The sequence below is a fragment of the Diceros bicornis genome, chromosome 21, assembly GCF_020826845.1.
Source record: "Diceros bicornis minor isolate mBicDic1 chromosome 21, mDicBic1.mat.cur, whole genome shotgun sequence".
Lineage (NCBI taxonomy): Eukaryota > Metazoa > Chordata > Mammalia > Perissodactyla > Rhinocerotidae > Diceros > Diceros bicornis.
In genome coordinates, this window is record NC_080760.1 from 11,202,157 (window position 1) to 11,220,147 (window position 17,991).

Below are 17,991 nucleotides of genomic sequence, written 5' to 3' on the forward strand. Positions count from 1 at the left end.
GAGTCACTGAATTAACTAACCCTACCTTGTTACTTCTTTAACATAAAATAACAAAATTTTCCATAGAGTATAAGGCAAATTGAGTAAGTATTTTTATTATTATTATTATTATTACGGCCAAAAGCATCTTACAAAATACATATGGGAAACCAATACTAAGGGCAATATGAAGTTATAATGCCACTGAGAAGGCATCTGAGACTGGACAGACAGGAATAACAAGGCATAATAATAACAAATATAATTCATACTCACTCAGACGTAGAAGCCTGACTCCTGACTTTCCGGTTCAACGCCCCTGCTAACTCCACTTTAGCATTTGTCCCTGGGTGCCCACGTGCTTTTTGTTGTGTCTTTTTAGCAAATCCCGTTTTACTTGAATTAATTTGAGTAGGCTTAAATCCCTTCCAGCAGAGGGTCTTAATTTCATTTTTAAACATGCTGAGTTTGATGGACCCGTGTGTCTCTCAAAGAGGTAATGTCTAATTTGAAGTTTAATATTCACATCTCAGTCAGAATACTCATAAGAGAATCATTAACATGTCTAGTCACAGAAATTGATGGAATCATCCAGTTAGGATTTGATACATGGAAGGAAAGAGGGCTAGGAAAAGACTAGAATCCTGAGGCTTAAGTAACATTTGAGTGGATGGTCCTTAAAGGGGTGGCATGAGGGAACTGGGATGAAACACCTGTGGGGATTTTTTCAAAGACACATGCTGCAGCCCTGGGGCATTCTGGCATGCTCTTGGGCATGGGGAAGATCAGCATAGCAATCAGTGGGCAGAGGGCGTAAATGAAGGATACTGAGAAGAAGAAATCAAAAGGCAGAAGAAGCCCCCACCCCTCTCAGTTCTCTCATCTGAAGCAGAGAATTTCTCATAGTTTATGGATTCTTATTCTAAATTGCCTTGGTAAACTTTGGGGTGGGTGGGATTCCATCAAGAATGTTCCCTGTGCAGTGCAGGATCACCTCCTTGGCATGGTTGGAGAGCTCCTTCTGTTTGTTTTGGGCCCCGTGCTCATTACACCTGTGTGTGGCTGACATCTCTCGTCTCAAGAGTTGGCTCTAGAGCATACGAGGAGGAGATGTATTTTTAAATCTCTTAGAAAATAGCACTGAAAGTAACTGGCTCGTGGATCTCAATAAAGCTTACTGGTTTGATCTATAAAATTATCTTTCCTTTTCCCCCCACCCATTGCCTTATTTTCTCTTCATGTTGGGAAATGATTTTTCATTTTATTTCCTACTTTGTTCTGTGAAGGCCTGTACTGATTTCACAAATGGGAAAGAAGGGAAAAAGCTCTATATTTGTTTTCTTGCTGCTGCTTAAATATTGATCTTTAGAAATATATGAAGGATTACCTGAGGCCTCCTAGGAAGTCTGGCTCAATTGGAATTGTGGCTTTTCTTCTGATTGCTTTGTAGAAGTCATCAGGAATAAGTATTTTTGTTATTTTTGATTATTATTTTTAAAATAACACTAACACTTTTCTTGGGGCTTAATTTACTGCTGCAGAAGATGTCACTGCTGCTTTAAAATCTCCCCAGCAGTCCTTGCTGTCTCTAAGTGTTCAACAGAAATTCTGTGAAATCCAGCTTTTTCAATATTCTCAGTACACGTTCATTACTGTGATTCACTCTCCATAAAAAATTTACAAATGCTCAAGTTAATGGAAAACTCCTAAGTAAATATTTTTCCATAGATGTTTCTAAAAGTTCTACAAGATTCTAGAAAGCTAACATAAGAAGCTCCTTCATGACTATGTGCCCAGAAGGGAAGTCAACTCCTATAGAGAGAGGTGATGCTTCTAAGGAAAATTCTGAATAGGTAACTTCAGATTGCTCTATGAAGCAAAATAAGACTTTGCACAGTTTCCTCCATTTTTTTCTGCTTTAGTTTCTTTAGTAGTGAAATGTTGATAATTGTTCTCACTTGTTATGATATATATAAAATTGATGATGATTCAAACCAATATTACTTTTAAAGAAGGGTTAAATAAAAGAAAATGCCTGCAAATGCATAGGTGATGGGAGTGCTGGGGTGATGAGAGCATTCAGAGGATTGTGAAAAATCAGTGGCAGTTGAAAAGGTTGGAAATAGTCATTATTGATCCTGCATTCCCAGGACCATGCACAGAAACCTACAATAAGTAGGGGAATATTAGCTGTTTAAAAGGTTAGAATAGGTTACCTTTAAGCTTCTGAACAACAAAAAGTCCAGGATGTTCAAGAGACATTTCTTTTCAGTAACGAAGGGGACACAATCTTTCCTTTCAGATAATGAGATGACAAGACTGATGCTTACACAGTTTGGAGTATGGATGTTCTTTTGGTTGAAAATTTCTAGTGAATATTCTGTGGTTATGTTTAATATCTATGTAATGAACAAACTCTTCCCTCTGCTGTGAAGGTGGCCCAACTGCTGCCAGCGGGAGGTGCGTTTGATGGGCAGCTGATTCTTTATAGTCATTGGATTTCTGATTTCCTCCTGGCTTGACTTCTACTTGTTTCTATACTCTGCAGTGGGTAGAAATTGGAAATTAACCACTCAACCTACACTGAAAGTGAGGGAAAATTTGTAGTCAGAGAATAATTTTGACTATTTTCTTTATTTAACATTGATGAAGGATTAACTATGTAAACAAAGAAATACAAAAATACAAAGAGGTACCACGATTATTCACTGGTTTGTTTGTTTTAAGATGTGGTGCATTGTTCAATTTTCTTTTATATCTAAGGATATTCTCCCGCCCTTTCCATGTTCTTGTACTATGAGGATACTTCTAAAAAATGAAAAAATACTGTAATAAAATAAAAAAGAAACACCGTAAATGAATGGTTTCAGTCCTTTAGTTTAGTCAATCAATGATTTAGTCATTTAGTCATTTTTCTGTGATCCTTGGAATTAAGAAAAAAAATCCCCTGCAGGCCAACAGTTCTCCTTCTTTGGGGAAGTCCAAGTAGCTTTGGGACCAACCCCAAACTTTCTATAACCTGGTATATAATGTGGCTTTTTAAAAAAAATGTTTAATAGACAAGAACAAGAATTCAGAAAAGAACCACATCAGATATAGAAAGTTTAGATTTTAAATTGAAGAAAGTAGGGAATGGTTCTTGACTTCTTACATTTTGATTTATATTGGATTTCTTTAAAAAAAAATGCTAGCATTGTGCTTTCAAAAAATCTCATTTTATCTCTGAGTCTGAGGGTGAAACAGTCTTCAACTAGAAATCTGAACACCTTGGTTTTAATCTTATTTAGCCAAAAGCACATTTGATCTCCATATGCTCCTGTTTCTTTATCTGGAAAACAGGGGTGGGAATCACTCTGTGCTTTACAGGAAAGGAGCACAGAGAGGATAAAATGAGATAACTTGTTAAGTGCTGAGAAAGACTCTGTAAACTCAAGCTATTACAGTTACTTAATACGAGTCTCTTCTCTGGAGGCCGTCATCATAGATTGCTTGCCAGTTCAGCCTTAAAAACATCAGGCATCACAGAAAGGGAAACCTATAAATGAGAAAGTTGGCTGCAGTCAGTCCCAGGGGCCCCTCTGACACCGGCACTGTGGGGACTCGCAATGTAATCAGTTGAACCTGCTCGGAGAAAGTCAGTTCCCCCTCTGCTGCCCCCGCCAGCATCGAAGAGGTCTGGAGCATCAAGCCAACACCTCCTGCCGAGCAGCAAAACGTTTGTGCCACCTGTCGTCCTGGGGAAACAGTCGTGCTGCTGGGAAGCATAATCAATGGAGAGGAAGCCCAGTCACTTCTCCCTTCTCGACCTCCTTCCACCTGGGAATGTAAGCGACAACTATTGAGCCATCAGAATGAAAATCTTTGGTAGCCCTGCAGTGTTCCAGAAACACAGAATGACCTCCAACAACACAGGTTTAGGAAGGATGGCTGATTGTGTTATCTGTCTGATAAGAAAAAGTGAACCTGGCTTATATTTTATATTAACTCTATCTCTCACTTTTTGTTCTCTCACATATTCAACAAACATTCATCGTCTGTGATGTGTCAGGCACCGTTCTAGGTAATAGAAGGGATCTGAATTGAATCAGAAATAGTCACTGACTCTCAAGGAGTTTTCTATCTAGCAAAAGGAGAGAAGACAAGTGCAATATGATGTCATTACAGTACAAAGTAGATGTGACTATTTGCATTTCTGTATATACGTGTGGAAATGGGTAATAACCTGGGGCTATTTTTATTTAATAACATCTTAGGGTACTCTGAGAGGTAAAGGGAAGGGCCTATGAATTGAGATTCACTGATGACTCAAGGCAAGGAGATTACAATTCTCAGTTACTAAAAAAGACTTTTTTCAAGTACTGTCTACAAACACTGTTTATAGGATCTAGGGATACCATTGGGAGCAAAACTGACAAAAATCCTTGCATGTAAGACAGGCACAGGGCAGAGGGGAGAAGAGAAGTCAATGTATCTGGGGTGGCCAGCAGAGAATATCTAGCACAACCTAGCAATCCTTTTAAGAGTTTTGGCTTTCTCCTTGAGTGAGATAGAAATCATTGGTCTTTCTTGTCTTTTTGTGATAAAGAAACAAGTGTAGAGACTAGAGTGACAGGGACTGGGATTCAAAGATGATGTGATCCTAGAAAGTTATTTTGAAGAATCCTGGATTTCAAGGCTTCTGTAAATTTTGATTGAGTGTAGAGCTGACAGGGGTCATGGAGAGGGAGCCCTAAGTACTAACTTCAGATTTGATTATCCCATTGATTACTTAGCATTAAAATCAGGTATACAGCATTGTTTGGAAATTGTTGCAATAAAAAATCCCTTCTTTATTGATTTATGAAAACTATATATCTCACCAAAATTTATATGTATTCATATAAATATTTTTCTGCAAGTGGCATTTCTAGTTTTTACTTGCTATCTTCTCCAAGAATAAACTATGAGACATACACATTAGTTCATATGAATATTTAATAGGTTAAAGATAATATGTAATAACATTTAGAGAGGTACTATAGCACCTCTCTCTGGATTAGGAAGGGTCATTAATATTTCTTTGAAGGATGGTGTCGAGATGTTGGTGTAGGCAGACTCTGAACTCACCTCCTCCCCTGGACACAACAAATTTACAGCTACTCTTGGAACAATTACCCCTGAGAGAGAACTGAAAACTGGATAAAAAGAACCCCCACAACAAGGGACAGTGCTGACTGAGGTGGAAGAGGCAGAAATTCCTTTCTGGAGAGAAAAAAGCCACCTTTGAGCAGTGGTGCTACACGGCCAGCTGGGAGCAATCCTAAGACACGAAGCCTTTCCTGGAGGAGTGGGGGATCTTAGCGGGGGAGCATTACCACAATAAGCAGCTTTTGGACTCAGCATAACCGAGACAAGTGTCATAATATCCGGCTTCTCTGGCTATTCGTTACAATGGGGGAATTCCCCCAGAGAAGCTATAGGACATAAGGGAAAAAAGCGCCTGCTCTTAAAAGGCTCACACACAAATTCACCCATTTCAAAGAGCAACCTAAAATCACCAGAAAAAAAGGTGCACAGTCTTTTGATGAAAAGAGACTCACTTGATGGGCTCTTGGTGCATCTCTGTGAGAGGTGAGACCTCTCCAGGGACTAAGACATTGGCGGCAGCCATTATTGTGACCTAGAACAGGTGTGCTGACACAGATCCTGGAAGACAACATTGGAGTTCTTCCCCTGGCCTGTTAGCCTAGGGTCTGCCCCACCCACTAGAGGACTGATTTAATCCAGCTCAGCCAGGGCAGGCAGCCCGCCCTAGGGATTGGCCCCACCCAACAGCAAGCCCTTGGGCAACTTGTAGACTCACATAGGTGGGGTACCTGGAACCTCTGCAGCCAGGCAAGTGGGTCTGCCTCTGCAGGGCAGGGTGTGTGACAGGTGCGGGCCTGCATTGGCAGAGTGTATGGGGCCTCTACAGTAGGGTGACTGGGTCCGCTTGAGTGGGTCGGGGCACACGCACAGGGCAGGACTGTGTTGACAGGGTGTGTGGTTCAGGGGACTGTGGGGTTTGTCAGCTGTAGCAGACTTGTGCTTCTCAAACAGACACATATGGGATTGGCTCCACCTTCCAAAGCCTGAAAAATTGGGTGTTCCCATGCCCGGGGCAGGCCCCAATCAGCTGCAATCCTGAGAGAGTTGACAACAACCTTGCAGGCCAGAGGCCTACAGCAAATGTAAGCCCCTGAGCCTAGTAACCAGTCACAATGGGGGCCTACTCAGGTAACAGAAAAACTGCAACAGGAATGTGCTATTAGATCTTGCAGACAACTGTGCTGGGCCTCCCAAGCCTAATAAAGTGAAGGGTCCACGCACAGCTGAGCATTACAACCAGCCATCCGGGGGACAGCCTAGCCTCCCTGGGCACCTGCAGCAAGAGCAACCCTGCCACAACAGAAGGACACATGTATCCCACACAGGGGGCACTCCTGGAGCATTTGGAACTGGTGACAAGAGGGAAGCACATTGCTGGACCTCATAAGCCATCTCTTCCATAAGACCACCTCTCTAAGATTGCGAGGTGTAGCTGACCTACCTAATACATAGATATAAGCTCAGAGAAAAAGGCAAACTGAGGAGACAAAGAAATACATTCCAAGTAAGGGAAGAGGAAAAAAAACCCAGAAAAAGAACTAGACAAAGCAGAGATAAACAATCTACCTGACAAAGAGTACAAACTAATAGTCATAAGGATGCTCACTGATCTTGGGAGAAGAATGGATGAACTCAGTGAGAACATCAACAAATAATTGGAAAATATAAAAAAGAACAAATCAGATAATGAAGAATACAATACTGGAAATGAAAAATTCCCTAGAGGGACTCAATAGCAGATACAGAAGAATGGATCAGCAAGCTGAATGAAAGACTAGAAGAAATCTCCCAAGCTGAACAGATAAAAGAAAAAAGGATTAAAAAGAAGGAGAACAGTCTAAGGGACCTCTGGGACAATGTCAAGCACACTAACATCAGTATTATAGATGTCCCAGAAGGAGAAGAGAGAGACGAAGGGGCAGAGAATCTATTTGAAGAAATAACAGCTGAAAACTTCCCTAATCTAAGGAAGGAAACACTTACCCAGGTACAGGAAGCACAGAGAGCACTAAACAAGATAAACTCAAAGAGGCCTACACCAAGACACAACATGATTAAAATGCCCAAAATTAAAGATAAAGAGAGAATCCTAAAAGCTGCAAGAAAAAGGCAACAAGTTACATACAAAGGAAACCCCATAAGGTTATCAGCTGACTTATCAGCAGAAACCTTACAGGCTAGAAGGGGGTGGCATGATATATTTAAAGTGCCAAAAGGAAAAAACTTACAGCCAAGAAAACTCTGCTTGGCAAGGTTACCATTCAGAATGTGAAGGAGAGATAAAGAGTTTCCCAGACAAGCAAAAACTAAAGGAGTTTACCACCAAGAAACCAGGCTTACAGAAAATGCAAAAGGGATTTATTTAGGTGGAAAAGAGAAGACAACAAATAGGATTAAGAAAATTATCGGGGCCGGCCCCGTGGCTCAGCAGTTAAGTGCGCGTGCTCTGCTGCTGGCGGCCTGGGTTCGGATCCCGGGGGTGCACCAACGCACCACTTCTTCGGCCATGGTGAGGCCACGTTCCACAAACAGCAACTAGAATAATGTGCAGCTATGACATACAACTATCTACTGGGGCTTTGGGGGAAAAAAATAAGTAAAATTATTTAAAAAAAAAAGAAAATTATCAAAAAAACCCCACAAAGCAATAAAATCACTGGTAAATGCAAATATACAGTACAAGTAGCAGGTAAACCCCCTACGAAGCAACATGAAGGTCAAAAGACAAAAGTACTAAAATTATATTTCCATGATAAGAGGGAAACGGATACACATGCATCAAAAAAGAGGTTAGATATGCTATCAAAAACATAAAATATGTGAGAAGGGGAGTAAAAGAGTAGAGCTTTTAGCAAGAGGTCAGACTAAAGAAACCATCAACTTAATATATATTGCTATATATGTAGGTTATTATATATGAACCTCACGGTAATCACAAACAATAATAAATGCTATAATAAATACACACAAAATTAAGAGAAAAAAACCCGAACATAATACTAAAGAAAGCCATCAAACCACAAGGGAAGAAAGCAAAAGAAGAGAGGAACAGAGAAGAACTACTAAAACAGCCAAAAAAAAAGTAACAAAATGCCAATAAGTACATACTTACCAATAGCTACTTTAAATGTCAATGGACTAAATGTTCCAACCAAAAGGCATAGGATGGCTGATTGGATGAAAAAACAAGACCAATGTATATGCTGCATACAAGAGACACACTTCAGACCTAAAGACAGTCACAAACTGAAAGTGAAGGGATGGAAAAAGATACTCCCTGCAAATGGCAAATGAAAAGAAAGCTGGGGTAGCAATACTTATATGAGACAAAATAGACTTTAAAACAAAAACCGTAACAAGAGATAAAGAACGGCACTACATTATGATCACAGGAACAATCCAACCACAGGATAAAACACTTGTAAATATCTATACACCCAACATAGGAGCACCTAAACATATAAAGCAATTATTAACAGACATAAAAGGAGAAATAGTAACACAATAGTAGTAGGGGACTTTAACACTCCACTTATATTAATGGATAGATCATCCAAACAGAAGATCAATAAGGAAATATTGGCCTTAAATGACACATTAGACCAGAGGGATTTGGTAGATATATACAGAACATTCCATCCAAAAACCAAAGAACAGACATTCTTTTCAAATGCACATGGAACATTGTCCAGGATAAATCACATTTTAGGCCACAAAACAAGTCTCAATAAATTTAAGAAAAGTGAAGTAATACCAAGCATCTTTTCTGACCACAATGGTATGAAACTAGAAATCAACTACAGGAAGAAAATTGGAAAAGCTATAAATATATGGATATTAAACAAAATGCTACTGAACAACGACTGGGTCAATGAAGAAATTAAAGGAGAAATCAAAAAATACCTGGAGACAAATGAAAATGAAAATACAACATGCCAAAATTTATGGGATATAGCAAAAGCAGTTCTAAGAGGGAAATTTCTAGCAATACAGGCCTACCTCAACAAACAAGAAAAATCTCAAATAAATGATCTAACAGTGCAAGGAACTGGAAAAAGAAGAGTAAACAAAGCCCCAAATCAGCAGAAAGGAGGAAATCATAAAAATTAGAGCAAAAATAAATGAAATAGAGACTAAAAACAAAAAATCAATGAAACTAAGAGCTGGTTCTTTGAAAAGATAAACAAAATTGACAAATCTTTAGCTAGACTCACCAAGAAAAAAGAGAGAAGGCTCAAATAAATTAAATCAGGAATGAAAGAGGAGAAATTACAATGGCATCTCAGATATACAAAAATTTATAAGAGAATACTGTGAAAAGCTATATGCCAACAAATTAGATAATCTAGAAAAATGGATAAATTACTAGACTCATACACCCTTTCAAAATTGAATCAAAAAGAAATAGATAATTTGAATAGACCAGTCACCATAAAGACATAGAAACACTAATCAAAAACCTCCCAAAAATTAAAAGTCCAGGACCAGATGGCTTCTCTGGTGAATTCTACCAAACACTCAAAGAAGACTTAATACCTATCTTTCTCAAACTCTTCCAAAAATTGAAAGAGGAGGAGAAGCTTCCTAACTCATTCTATGAAGCCAACATTACCCTGATACCAAAACCAGACAAGAACAACAGAAAAAAGAAAATTACAGGTTAATATCACTGATGAACATCAATGCAAAAATCCTCAATAAAATGCTAGCAAATTGAATACAACAATATATTTAAAAGATCATAGACTATGATCAAGTGGGATTTATTCCAGGGATGCAGGGATGGTACAACATCCACAAATCAATCAACATGATACAGCACATTAACAAAATAAAGAATAAAAATCACATGATCATCCCAATAGTTGCAGAGAAAGCATTTGACAAGATACAGCACCCATTTATGATAAAAACTCTGAATAAAATGGGTAAGGAGGAAAGTACCTCAACATAATAAAGGCCATATATGACAAACCTACAGCTAATATCATCCTCAATGGTGAAAAACTGAAAGCTATCCCTCTAAGAACAGAAACTAGGCAAGGATGCCCACTTTCACCACTCTTAGTTAACATTGTATGAGAAGTCCTAGCCAGAGCAATCAAGCAAGAAAAAGAAATAAAAAGTATCCAAATTGGAGAGGAAGAAGTGAAACTGACACTAGTTGCAGATGACATGATTTTATATATAGAAAACTCTAAAGAATCCACCAAAAAACTTTGAGAAATAAGAAATGAATACAATAAGGTTGTAGAATATAAAATCAACATACAAAAATCAGTTGCATTTCTATACACTAACAGAAAGAGTAATTAAAAATACAATCCCACTTACAATTGCAATGAAAGGAATAAAATACCTAGGAATAAACTTAACCAAAGAGGTGAAAGACATGTACACTGAAAACTATAAAACATTGTTGAAAGAAATTGAAGAAGACACAGAGAAAGGGAAAGATATTCTGTGCTTTTGGATTGGAAGAATTAACATAGTCAAAATGTCCATACTTCCTAAAGCAATCTACAGATTCAATGCAATCCCTATCAAAATCCCAACAACATTTTTCACAGAAATAGAAGAATCCTAAAATTTATATGGAACAACAAAAGACCTCGAATAGCCAAAGCATTCCTGAGAAAAAAGAACAAAGCTGGAGGTATGACCCTACCTGATTTCAAAATATACTACAAAGCTATAGTAATCAAAATAGCATGGTACTGGCACAAAAACAGACACACAGATCAATGGAACAGAATCGAGAGCCCAGAAATAAACCCACACATCTATGGACAGCTAATTTTTGACAAGGGAGCCAAGAACATGCAATGGAGAAAGGAAAATCTCTTCAATAAATGGTATTGGGAAAACTGGACAGCCACATGCAAAAGAATGAAAGTAGACCATTATATCACACCATACACAAAAATTAACTCAAAATGAATTAAAGACTTGAATGTAAGACCTGAAACCATGAAGCTTCTAGAAGAAAACAGAGGCAGTAAACTCTTCAACATCGGTCTCTGAAGCATATTTTCAAGCACCATGTCTGACTGATCAAGGGAAACAATAGAAAAAATAAACAAATGGCATTACAGCAAAATAAAAATTTTCCACACAGCAAAGGAAACCATCAACAAAATGAAAAGACAACCTAACAATTGGGAGAAGATATATGCAAACCATATATCTGATAAGGGATTAGTATGTAAAATATATAAAGCACTCATACATCTCAACTACAACAAAACTAACAACCCAATTAAAAAATTGGAAAAAGATCTTACCAGACATTTCTCTAAAGAAGATATACAGATGCCCAACAGGCACATGAAAAGATGTTCAACATCACTAATTATCAGGGAAATGCAAATCAAAACTACAACAAGATATCACCTCACACCAGTCAGAATGGCTATAATCAACAAGACAAGAAATAAGTGTTGGAGAGGATGTGGAGAGAAGGGAACTCTCATACACTGCTGATGTGAGTGCAAACTGGTGCATCCACCATGGAAAACAGTATGGAGATTCCTCAAAAAAATTAATAGAACTATCATATGATCCAGCTATTCCACTGCTGGATATTTTTATCCAAAGAACATGAAAACATGAATGTGTAAAGATATACGCTCTCTGGGTTCACTGCAGCGTTATTCACAGTAACCAAGACTTGGAAGCAACCTAGTTGCCCATCAAGGGATGAATGGATAAAGAAGAGGTGGTATATATACACAATGAAATACTACTCAGCCATAAACAAGGATGAAATCTGGCCATTTGTGACAACATGGATGGACCTTGAGGCTATTATGCTAAGTGAAATAAGTCAGAAGGAGAAAGAAAAATACCATATGATCTTATTCATAAATAGAAGATAAAAGCAACAGCAAAGAAACACATAGAGACAGAGATTGGATTGGTGGTTACCAGAGGGGAACAGTGGAGGGAGAAGGGCAAAAGGGGTGATTAGGCACATGTGTGTGGTGATGGACTGTAATTAGTCTTTGGGTGGTAACATGATGTAATCTATACAGAAATTGGAATATAATTATGTACATCCAAAATCTATATAATGTTATAAACCAATGTTACTGCAATAAAAAAAAATTTCTTTGAAGCACCCTTTGAGCGTTTATAATAAACATTGGAACCTCTTACGACATCTGATCACTTGCAAGGTGGTGAGAAGGGATATGGGAAGGGAGGTGTCCTCCTCGTGGAGAACTAAGGAATTACATGTTGAGCTTTCTCCTGCCAGAGGGTTCTGCCCATGATATTCCCTGTGCCTGGAACTCTCCTTCCTCCATCTCTTCATCTGGATTGTTCCACTCCATCTTTTATTCTCCAGCCAGTACATTCCTCCCTCTGGAAGCTCTTCCTGATAAGGGCTCTCCCTTCGGACAATCTTCAGTCTTTCTGTCACAACTCCTGCAGCACCTGTAGTCATGGAGTCAATGGTTTCTTTTCCCACTAGACTGTAAGGGGGAAGGAGACTGGCTTCTTTTTGAGCATTGTTGCTGCCTGGTGTGCAGTGGTGCTACTTGTACACTTTGTGAGCGGCCGGTAAACTTCCTGCTACAGACACCGCACTGCCTTCTAGAAAAGGCAGGTCCTGGTAATTGAAGTGCTGTGGTTTGCTTTGGGGTGGATGTAAATGTGTCTGAAAGGAGCCAGGCGGCATTCTGCTAAATGACTTTGCTTAAGGAAAGTGGGAGAGGTGGAGGGGGCCATTGGAGGGAGGACTAGAACCAGCAAATGTGGTGCTATAACAAGGCAAGAAGTGGGGGACCAAGGACCGCCGCTTGCAGCATGAGAGAAAAGAAAGATTGTAGAAGGATGGTTTCAAGCAGTTTGCTGAGGTGTTTCCAATGTAAATCTTCTCTTCCATCTCTTCTGAGAAATGATCGGTAAATTCTAAATTGCCCACTAATCCTTTTGAGAGGCTCTATTATTTATGGAGACCCAGAGAGGGAGTAAAGTCTGTAACCACACTGGTTCAGGCAAGAATGAAGACTAATACAGGGATGTGAGGATGTGATGGTGATATTCCTTGAGAGGAAGATGGAAGATAGAGAGGTGGGAGAGAGACCAAGAGAAATCCTGAGGCCCTTGGGGAAGAGGGTGATACCAAACCTTTCCATTCATTTTTCCTCTCCTCTAACACCTTGAACAGAAAAATATTCGGCTAGTCAGAAGAAAATGACTTGAGTTTTGATGTGTGAGAGAACTGCTCTGCTGTCCCACTCCCCCACAAGTTGTGAAGTGCTGGCTGACAATCACCAGTGTCTGATCACTTGAGGGCTTAGGAGGGTGGCCCTGCGAGGCACTGGTAGCCTTGTCCTACTCAGCTTAGCCAATTCCCCTGCTTTCCCACACCAGAGGGCTCGCACTCAGTGGCTCACTCAGGTTTTAGGGTCAGCCAAGCTGAGGCCAAATCTTGGAACTTCTGTGTTTGTAGCCATGAGACCACTGGCCAGTCACTTAATGTGTGTGCCTTGGTGTCGTCACTTATACCAGGGAGGTGACAATGTAGTCCCACAGGGCTGTTAAGAAAATTAAAAGTGATAATATTTAGTACCTGAGGCAAAAATCAGTGTTCAGCACATGCAATTTTCCTTCCTACTCTGGAACAAGTTGATAATATGCTTTTGAACTTTTCTATTTCCTCTTGTCACAAGTTGCAATACATATGCTAATTCTGATTCTACTCTGCTTTTCTTCTAAGTCTCAGGTTCCATATCTATAAAATCAGTCGGACTCGACTCTTCTTTGATAATAAATCTAACATTTTTTTTGAATGCTAGCTTATGCCAGGCACTGTTATTTACTTGTGGTAAAACAAACACACACACATGCACATAACACACATAAAAAATCCAACCTCTATGTTGTAGATAATATTATCATCATTGTTTTGCAGTTGAGAAAATTGAGACACAGAGAAGGTAGAGAACTTGCCCAAGGTCCCGTAGGTAGTAAGTGGTAAAACTGGGATTGAACCCGAAAGCCTGTTGCGGAATCCAGATTTTTATCACCAAATAAGTGTATTATATTACCTCTCTATGAGGAGAATGAAGCATACCTCTGAACAATAATAAAAAAATAAACTGCTGCCTGCTTATACTTGACAAGAGAATGAGTTGCTCTATTTACTATAGAGCGGGACCCTGGGGAGACCCAGGGCCCACTTCTTCACCAAACCCTCTAGCTCTTCACTGTGCAGAGTGTGATGCACAGAACAGCAGCAGCAGCACCTGCGAGCTTGTTAGAAGTGCAGAACCCTGGTCCCTCTCCAGACCTACTGGCCCAGAATGATCGTTTCAATAAGCTTTCAAAGTGATTTCTACGAACAGTAAAATTTGGGCAGCGTCGCTTTCCCTCTTGAACATCAGCATTCTCATCTACAGAATGAGGAGCGTGGACTCGAGTTCCCCCAATTCCACTGCGGGGCTTGAAAGTGGTTCTCACTCCTGGTGTGACTCATGCTCTCCATGCTGGATGGTGAATTCATTCCCTCTCCTCCATCTGCATCAGTCCCTAAAATATTTCTTTGAAGAGTTGTAAAAATGAAGCTATTCTTTACTGAAGCATAGAAAACAATTGCAAAATCTTCATATTTTACTAAATGGAGCAGTTCAGGCAACCTTTTTAACTTTTGCATGAATTCCTTTTTCAGTAGATTGAGCAATCATTTTTTCATACTTTTTACTGAGAGTATTTTTTTAGCTAAATATGTACCTGTGAAGGTCAATGTGGCATTATTTAGGATAATTTAGCAGGTACGCCCTTCCTTCAACAGAGGATACAAATGGCCTTTTACCTTTACATGCCTGACAGAACCCAAGAAGGATTCCTTTATTTCTATCCTTTAAATGTTATTTTGTTACTTTTCCTTGATCTGTATTTTGGCTCTAAATGGACAATTTAAAAAAAAAGAGAGAAGAAAATTATGATAACTTAACATGTGTGTTTTATTTAAAGAAAATGAAGGGAGCTAAGTCATCTTCTTCAGCGTTTTTCTAGCTTCCCATGGCAAACCAGAAGGGCTTTGGCAACTGCTGAGTGAATTTCTGTTAAACTGTTGGACAGGAACAGGCTGACCGGTGAGTGACCCATGCCAGAAGGGCTGGATCTACATACTGTGATAGACAGATGTGGATCAATAGATCGATCTGTCCATCAATAGATGATGATAGATAGATAGATGAGTGATATAGATAGATAGATAGATAGATAGATAGATAGATAGATAGATAGATAGATAGATGACAGACAGATATATGATTGTATCTTCTGCAGGTCTCCTCAGCAGCTGCACCAATGGGGCATGGCTGCACCAGTGCCATCTGCTCTGCAGACCCCGAGACACAAGGAGACGCCTGTGTAGAGTCACTGCACTTAGGTTGACCACAATAGACCTGGATCTCTGACAGCAGAGGCTGTGGTTACACTCTGACCTCATTTTGTCTTCTTTTTGCAAAACAAATGCATTTCTACAGTTGGGCACTTTTGTTCTTTGTATATTTCAATGTGTGATTTTGTTTTTAAAGAAATCTTTGTCACTAATTTAATATATCCTGTAATTATTATAAATAAATATATAAATAGAAGAACCAAAATCCTTGCACCAACTATTCAAGAAGGAGTGGTATTGGTATTTCTATAAAAACATTCTTGGGTATTTTCAAAGAGCTTCACAGCTCCTTCACAGTTCTGGTGTCGCCAGTGAACAGGGAGCATACTAATAATCAAGGTCTTAAAATTAGTGCTCCTCATCCCCAGCTTCCCATCTCACATGTGTGATTCACAGAGTCCAATGATCTTTTCCTTCTTATTTCCAGCAAGTGAGAGAATGAGGACGTTTCTGTAAAATTGCCTGCAAATCAGCTGTAGGCAATTGTGCAGTTGGGAAAATGGCCAGTTGGACTCTGAAGGCTCTGAACTCCTGCTCTAATGTAGGCTGGTTTCTTCCTAGTTCTTCTCTCCCATCCCAACTTAGAAAATATTTTGGTTAATATTGGGAATGATCTCTTATGGTTTTAATTTTTTTGACCTGAGTCATATAATTCATGCTTCCAATTTTCTAATCTCCCATCCTTTTCACAAATGTCTTATTACATAATGAACGAATCACAGGAATAAAAGGACCTCAAAACTACCCAGTACTAGAAGTTCATGGAGATATTTGAACTTCCCAAACACACTGACAAAAAGGAGGCAGACAGTTTAGGCCTTAATAGCTCCAGGATGCCAAATTCAATTAACTTCCTCTCAAAGCTAGCTATTCCGTCTTTGAACGGGAGAAGTTGATATTTTGTTTGCTTGTTTGTTTTTCTCCCACTGCCAAGGAGCAAAGGGTGATATAGATGGTCTTCGGATCCCATGTAAATACTTTGCAGACTATAAATGTCTTTTAGCTATTATTTCAGAAGATAGAATTATGCTATGCATTATATTCATTTTAAAAATATGTATGTTTTTACATATATATTTTATACATGCATAGGTATATTACATATATATTTCTATCAAAGTTGGACATGTCAGATATCACCTTGTTTATTTTGCAAATACCACGTAGATATTCGAAGGTAGACTCATAGTCATCCAGAGCCCCTGGCCCAGAACTCACTACTCTGGCCTTGGTAATTGTTCTAGCCACTGGATTGTTCTGTCTTTCTGAGGCTGCTTTTTATGCTTAGTGTGAATATTAACCACTCCTTCCCTAAGTCATTCTTCTCCTTGTGTGCAGTCAAGCGTGTCGCTTGTTCCTGGCAGAATGAGCACAACGTGAGCAGAGCTCAGGGAGCTGCAGCCTCTGCACTTCCTCCTCAGCAACACTTGATTTGGAATCTGGAGACTTCATTCCTGGTGGGGTAACAGCAACCTTTCCCCCATAATTAATTTCTGTAAGCTGCAGTTCATTAGTGAGAAGAATGACAGCCTCCAGACACGGATGCTGGCTTATACGTGACTCAAAATCTCTATCACCTTATTTAAAGGTGGAGTTGGCCATTAATGGGAATAATAATTCAAACATCTTTTAATACCAACAGCAACTCAGCCACCTTAAAATAGTTCTGGTTGTGAGCAAACTAAGCAATTTAAAGGCAGCGCATGTTCTCTCTAAGTTTTTCATGGCTGCTACTGGGAATACTTGATAATTTATGAAGGCTTATACCATCAAATTAATTACATTTTCCGGATGCCACATGTCTTTTTTTTTTTTAATATTGCTAGCTCTGAGTTATAACAACACTGCAGCTATTCATTCCTCCAGTTTATGGAAAATAATGCTTGAACCGTCTTACAGATGCCGTTATTCCAGACACAGTCAGTTAAAGATGCGTCAGGAATTTTTTATTCTTCGTCTTATGTATTTTTGGTTAAAAATTAGAAGACAGTATCCCAGCTGGGAAGCAATTTTTTCAACAAAGTGTGTAAAACATTGTTAGTCTTTTGTAACTGATTTGAGAGAAAAAAAGAGCTAGTTGCTGAGGCATTTGGATTTCTTCTAGCATATGGGAATGTGAATAGGTTTAGGATTGCACAGCCCTGGAAAGTCAAATGCATTAGTCCATAGTCAAAGCTTGAAGGAAATGAAAGTGAATTAAGATGAGGCCTCTACAGATGAGAATCCAAATAATAGAAAATAGAGCCATAGTCCAGGGTGTTTCTCTCTGTTAACACCTTGTCCTTCCTATTGGATATAGACTTGATATTCCACTAAACCAGTAGACAGAGGATTGCTGATCCCAGACTGACTAATTTTTCATTATATTTTAAATTCAGTTTAGGAGTCAGAAGCCCTAACTACGTAATTTGAGTAGTTTTTTCTCTTGTAAAATGAATATAGCAGTAGAAATTTTCATTTATTCAACACAT